Genomic DNA, 7135 nt, shown 5'->3' with positions numbered 1-7135 from the left:
GTGACCTCTGGCTCGCCATAGCGTCTTCTTCCAGCACTGGATCACATGACCCTGCCGCTCAGCCAACTCGTGAAGCCGCTGGAGCCAAACACCTTCAGGTTGGAACAGCGAGCACAGTTCAGGTCAAATGTGAAGGGGTTCGTTATACACAAGTGTACCTCGCGATTCAGACAATGCTGAGCAAAAATGGTAAGTCTAGCTGCGTCTCGTATGATTTCCCCATTTACTATGCAGATGGCTTTCCTGACCATGCCTGGAAGCCGGCGTACACCCATTCAGGCGTACTGCGCGCAGCCACCACCCTCCCGGACCGGACAAAGCCACCCTGGTACGGCCCTGGCGGCGTAGATGACGCGGAGAGAAAAACTCGTTTGCCGGTCGTGAACACGTGTGCCGCGTCCAGTTTCCCAGTCGCGAGTCTTGCCGCCGCGCAAACGGCAGACCCTACCGCCGCGAACGGTAAACAAAGACTGCTAAGTTGGCGCACGGCCAACGGTACGCAGCCGCGGAGGGGGGAGGGGGAGGGGTGCGCAGCTGACGCACCGACGAGGCCGTCCACGGACGCTGCGTGCCAGGGCTCGGCGCGTGGCAGCGGGGCGGCTCCAACACCAACAGGGAGTTCATTAGACGCGATGGGGAAGGCTTTAGGCTGCAGGGACCCGAATATTCGCCAGTGAGGTTTGTGCGACAGGCGTCTGCGGCTCTTATATTGCGAGATGTGCGTGATATGCACGAGTCTACTATTTTTTTTTTAAATTTTGGAACTACGCTTGGCTCTCGCTCATCCTTCAAACTATGTGACTTACATGCATTTGGATCCTTTCACACTTAGTCATGTTCGCACTGAAAGGACGATGAATTGCTCACTTTACGTGCTTAGAGCATCTTTTAGGGTGGGGTTTGCATGTGACCGACGGCGTTTGAGCCTCTGCCCTCCACCGACCGCGTCCGCCCGCACATTTCCCAATTTAACCATGAGGATGGACGTTGGGTAGGATTGATTAACTACTGATGTACAACGAAAAAATACAGTTCTTCTTACAAGAACCCGATGGTGATGCATGGAATCGATCGATGGACTCGGTCGTCCTACGCTTTCTTCGCCCCAAACTTCCCCGCCAAACCCGGCCGCAGGTTTTACACCGGCCTATGCTGAGCGAGCTGTGCCGTCACAGCCGCCGATCGATCCCAAGCCGTATCCCCTCACGCTGTGTCGAAACGGCGACCAATGTGCCCACGTGCTGCCCGAGCGCCGGCAGAGCGGCAAGGGCGCCGCGCCCCAAAACATTGACGTACGAGGCCGCCGAGATGCAACACTAACAAGCGGTCCGGGCGCCAGCCCCAGACATGGCCGCGCCGTGTCCGTGTTTCGGCGGTGGCGTGCGGCCGCCGGCTGAGTCACGCCCGGGGGAGCCGGCTCGAGCCGGTGCACCACCGCCCCGGGGCGCCGTGTCGTCAGACGCAAGACTCCCTCCCCCCCCCCCGGCGGCAGCCACGTCTCGGTTCCGTGATCCCCTCCCCCCCCCCCCCCCCGCCGGCCGTCGCCGCGGGGCTGGCCGCTGGGGCGGCTAGCGCAGGCGCGCTGGCGGTCGACTGACGTCACGCGGCCTCGCCGGCGCCTTTGTCAGGCTCTAGAGTCGGCGCCGACGGCGATGGGGACCGAGGGGCGTTAGGCCGCTCCGGCGCCCTCCGCGCCCGTGCAGCAGTACCATCACCGTGGTGCGCTCCCGGCCACGCCTGCTGGTCGTCCCGGGCGTGGCTACAGTTATCGTGGAAATCAAATCTGCCCAAGAACTCGGGCGTCCAAATGCTGCACGAATATTGTGATGTTAGAACACAGTTCGGAGCGGGCTATCACCACGAGGCCGCGAAGCTGGCTTTCACCACGAGGCCGCGAGCTGGCTATCACCACGAGGCCGTGGCCGGTAACACCACGAGGCCGCGAGCTAGCTATCACTACGAGGTCCTGAGCTGGCTATCATCACGAGGCCGCGAGCTGGCTATCACCACGAGGCCGCGAGCTGGCTTTCACCACGAGGCCGCGAGCTGGCTATCACCACGAAACCGGGAGCTGGCTATCACCACAAGGCCGTAAGCTGGCTATCACCACGAGGGCGTGGAGTGGCTATCACCACGAGGCCGTGAGCTGGCTATCACCACGAGGCCGTGAGCTGGCTAACCACCACGAGGCCGCGAACTGTCTATCACCACGAGGCCGTAGGTGCAGTCGGGAAGAAAACTAGTGGACTTTCAGCGGCGGTTGTGCGCTGTGTTCGAGTCCCACAGCTCCGACTGAGAACAGCGCCCTCCGGGGCTCGTCTTCTCCCAGAATAATGCTGTGTGCAGTACCCATGGCTAGGCAACATTATTTAGCTTCCTCACCACCCAAGCACCCCATTTCTCAGCCAGTTGGAGGCGGGTGGAGCTTATATTCCTACGGCTTCGTCCACGAGAAGCTCCGAATTCTCTCGGTTCAGCGGAGGACTCAAAGGCAGTAGTCGGAGACTATGAGAAACTGACGCAGAATGGCAAACGACACGGGGCTAGACAGCCAAAACGGGAATTGGGTCATCAAAACCGGTACCGTGACTTTGGTCTGTGAACAAAAATAAATAGGCCGTCGGTTACACCTTTTATTTCGTGCCACTTGGACCGCCAATACAATATTTTTGGGGGGATATGGTCTGTCACACGCAAGAAGGATGCGAAACGTGTCGTCAACCATTGTGAGTAGTGACCGTACCTAAGCCATGCACTCTACTCGAGTCATCGAAAGTGAGCACAGAGCCATGTTAAACATACGAGTGAGCGGTGCATTTGTGTTTTTCCATTGGCATGAGGAGGTGAATTTGAGGTTTTGAGGTAGGCAGAGATCTCACTCACGCCCGGTGGTTACCTTGGATCCGCCTCCGTCCAGCATGACAGGAATGGCTCGAGACTTTTGGGCCGCCGATGAGGCCGAAATGCGGTGACAGCCCCCTGGATGCTGTGAAGTCCCATCGGCCCGCTCAGGGCCTCCTTAAGCGCCAAGAGCCCTTTATATCGCCACGGCCTTCTGGATGCACATAGTCCTCTTAGGTGCCCCGGACCCGCCTCGTTCCTCAAGGGCCCTCTGTTCGCCCATGGGCGTCTCAGCTGCTCCCAAAAGTGGGCCAGTTTATACGAAGTCCTACCGACATGAAAAGAAGCGTGTAAAAGCAAATGGTTAGTGCTTTCCAGACAATTCAATCCACGGGTGTCGATTTGTACCATTTTGTGAGCCCCCCCCCCCTTGTTGAGCTGGGCCCCCAATGTTGGCTTGACCCCCAAAAACGGAATGCTATGAAAAAAGTGGATTAAAGATGAACATAACACAAAGACTATCTTCTTTGATCTCTCTGCGAAGTGCCGCCTCGTACCACTATAACAAAGAATCATGGTTGTTCTCATTGCAAGATAAAATCGTAACAGCTGAGCGGATAAACGATGCAATCAACTTCACACGATTAGCGCCATAAGGCACACAGCGGTTTGTGAGGTTGAAGTGAAAAACGCTGGAATATGGGGGTGACTCAAGTCCTTCATGGCTAACCCCGTCCCCGTTCCTCACGACCAAAATGCGTGCCGCCTCCCATGACCGTCACAGTAGAGCGCCATCGGTGCCCCAAGGTGGCCTCTAAAGGGGCACCTTCACGTGCCGATCAGAAGCGACGCATGCGTCCAGTGCCTGTTCCCTGGACCCAACCCTACGTCCGTGTAATGAAAATAAGGTGGGCTAAATCCGGTGAGAAAAATGGGAGGGGGGAGGCTGTCGGGCCTTCGGTTCGGCCACCCCCATTAAGCTACAAAAATTGACACCCCTGATTTAATCCTAGGTCCGCAAGTTTGGGTATAATTTGGCTGATTTTAGCTGTTAACTAAAACTTCCGTACACCTTGGGCGCAAACAAATGCTGGTAAACAGTGCTGCTCAAAAGAGTATTTACGTTTGACTGCACAGCATACTCGAGACAGAAATTTGGGTGCGGATTTCGTTTCGTGAAATCAAGAAATACTCATCAAGCTTTCTTTGTTTGCAAGTTGGATGGTTCTACACTCTGGTCTCCATCAGAGTTCTTCGCAACGAGAGTTATTCGTTTTTTTTTAAATATCGTGATCAAATGGTAACAAATTTGCCCAAAACATAAGTTGTCTTAAATTCGGGGTGGGAAGATGTTGGCTTTTTTATGCTAAACTGAGGGCCTTCTCACCGCCTCGGGCCTCTGGGTCCTGAATGCCCCAGCTTTCGAAAGCGATCTCTATCCAGCCCTAGCTCAGGGTCCCGCTGGCCGTTGCCACTGAAGCAATCAATAATAAACCGGGCCGTAATGGCTATCTCAACATAGCCAAGCATCCAGTTTTATGTTTCTATTAGGGTATACACATTTAAATGATCGGATTTTGACACAAATAACCGATTAGCAATTCAGACAAATGCAAGGCAGGGCAGACAACACGCACGCCTCATCCTAATGGGGTACTAGATTCTTTCTAGAAAAGGCGGCTCACAGGCTAGATCGCTGGGCTAATGCAGCCTTTTTAATATCATGACCTCTCATGAAAAAATGAATGTCATAGCATCAATAGGTAAATATATTGTGCTGCGAGGCATTGACTGAAATTTGCTATTGAGGTATATGACCAAAGTAAACCGGAGCGACTTAGAAGATGCTTCTGTGGTAAGCAAAACATTGCAGTAGGGCTGAATTTGATACTTGCACAAAATTCAGTGTTGTTGCCGCCATGGTTGCGAGTCTCCACAAGTTTCGCACGCTGAAATTCTGTGGAATTCAGTTTAAGACGCAGTAACATGCTATTTTTCTGAAAAATATTGCTGAAAAGATACTGCGCAATAGTATGCCGTGTTGCACAGTTAAACGAGAATGCGCTGGTCATCGCCCTAATACCGTGTTTCACAAAAATCCGACAGGATGCACAGCACCGCATTGTCTCGCGCCTGGAGACATAACGCGCCTGTTCGATATTCCATGAGCCATGGTTAGCGTACGAAGCATTCTGTTGCACATGGCTATGATATATATATATATATATATATATATATATATATATATACATATGTATATATTGATGCCATGAAAAACTCAGCACAAAGTTCGAGGATTGTATCGGTGTTTATAGGTACAGACTAATTCAGGTTATTTAACGTGTTAAAAATGTGTCATAAAAACCTGTTGTATCACCATCTATAATCGAGAAATTACTTCAAAAAATTGCTGAAGTGAGCTCCAAAATTGGGCTCGGTAGCGTCCAAAAGGCTTAATAGAAGCACCGTCACTGAGTAGTTCATGTAAACGCATTTGACCGATTGTGCCACTGAGCGAGCTAACTTCTCGTCGTGCCACTTGTTGGAAGGGGAGAGGGAGTATGATTAGGTTCCAGGCCCCGGCACGATTCCTGAAGCTGATGAGCGCGTTCCTCGGACGCCCAGTTTTGGTGCGTAGACAAGACGTCTTCCTAACTGCATCGTGAGACTACCAGTTGGCCTGGACGCAGTTGACCTGGACCTCTGCATTTTGGAAATATATTATTCTTGGTTTCGCGCTGCATGTCTGCATCGTATTTTCATTATTTTGCATATGCATCCATCCGCTACATCATACATATATGCACCAAAATTATTAGCATGTGCACCGAAATCATCAGCATATGCAACGGCATTGTTAGCATATGCACCCAAGGCATTAGCGTATGCATCGAAATGATACACATATGCACCGGGACGATTATATTTCTCAGGGTCAATCTTTGCATATGACCTACAACTCACATACAGGCGGAATGTGTCACCTTTGGGACCAGAGTTCATCTTCCACCCATCTGCTCCTAATGTCGGCGCGCTATGAGCCTCGCAGGCTGCGATCAAGCGCGAGGAGTATAGCGGCGTAACATGTTATATGGAGCCGTCAAAGTAACATGACGATTAGTTTTTCCACGCATCCTTTTTGAATGTAAGACAAGGGTGGCGACACTCCCTGCCGTTTCCCGACAACCGACAGCATCTCATATTACTATAACAACTGGCCTGTCATATTGGCCAGACAAGGTACAGAGTAAAGGGGGTCCATATCGAAGTGTTATTCGATGTTGTCGAGAGACGTAGTCATCTTACACGAGCATATCAGCAGTCATGACCGTCATCTGAAGTCGATAAAAAGAAGCACCGAAATGGCCTTTTCGGATTTAAAGTCCTGCTCATGTACCTGAGATGCCACACCTGTGATTCGGCCGTCTATACCTCCAGAATTTGCTTAATGACTGTATCTGGAGAAGATTCTTTCCCATGGGCTTGCAATGCTGTGCCTTGCCAAGGAGCCTGTGGTGACGTCACGATGGGATTACCGGATAAACTTGGGGGGGGGGGGGGGTGGGAGGGGAGGGGGGCGCCCGGCGGATGGACGGATAACACAACTTGTGGAACCGAGCCCGGCGCCTTTTTCGTTCTCGAGTACGTGCATAGATAACTGCGGTGTTTCCTACTGCACATCACAAAACATTTCATATTGTAAGCCCTTCAAATTTAACGCTGCAGTATCCCTGCTAATTAGTGTTTGCAACATAGGTTGTCCACCTTTCCCTCATCTGATTATTCGATTGACCATTTGGTTATTCTGAACCCCAATACTTAGTTAGCTCTGATCTGAACCCAGGGGTCAATCCAGGACGGTCACACTTCCCCGTATAACGAACGGGCCGGGCGTTTCGACAGCGTGAGCTTCGTTGCATCAGTGTTTTGATGATACAACTTCGGCAAAACAAAATGTCACTGCTCTGCTTTTCAAAGATATTCAAGCCACCCGGCCGCATGCTGACGTCATATAACTTCGTTCAGTGCGACAGACGTCTTGCAAAGAACATTTCCCGACAGCCATAGTGTAGCTATTTTGCCAGTAGCAGATTCATTCGCCGATCACATAAACAGGGAGCGACAGGACGAGGGTTCCGTGCTTCCTGCTGCTTATTACGAGAAATAAACCGAGACGCTGTCCCCCAGCGCCATGCCTACTCGATGCCCATCCATGACTCGCAGCTACCAACCAGTGCCAATCGCCTGCAGCCGGGCACTGGGTGTACCCATGACAGCTCTCCGAGCGGGAGCT

This window comes from Pollicipes pollicipes, unplaced genomic scaffold (assembly GCF_011947565.3).
Source record: "Pollicipes pollicipes isolate AB1234 unplaced genomic scaffold, Ppol_2.1 Scaffold_7261;HRSCAF=8764_pilon_pilon_pilon, whole genome shotgun sequence".
Classification (NCBI taxonomy): domain Eukaryota; kingdom Metazoa; phylum Arthropoda; class Thecostraca; order Pollicipedomorpha; family Pollicipedidae; genus Pollicipes; species Pollicipes pollicipes.
This window is presented reverse-complemented; position numbering follows the sequence as displayed.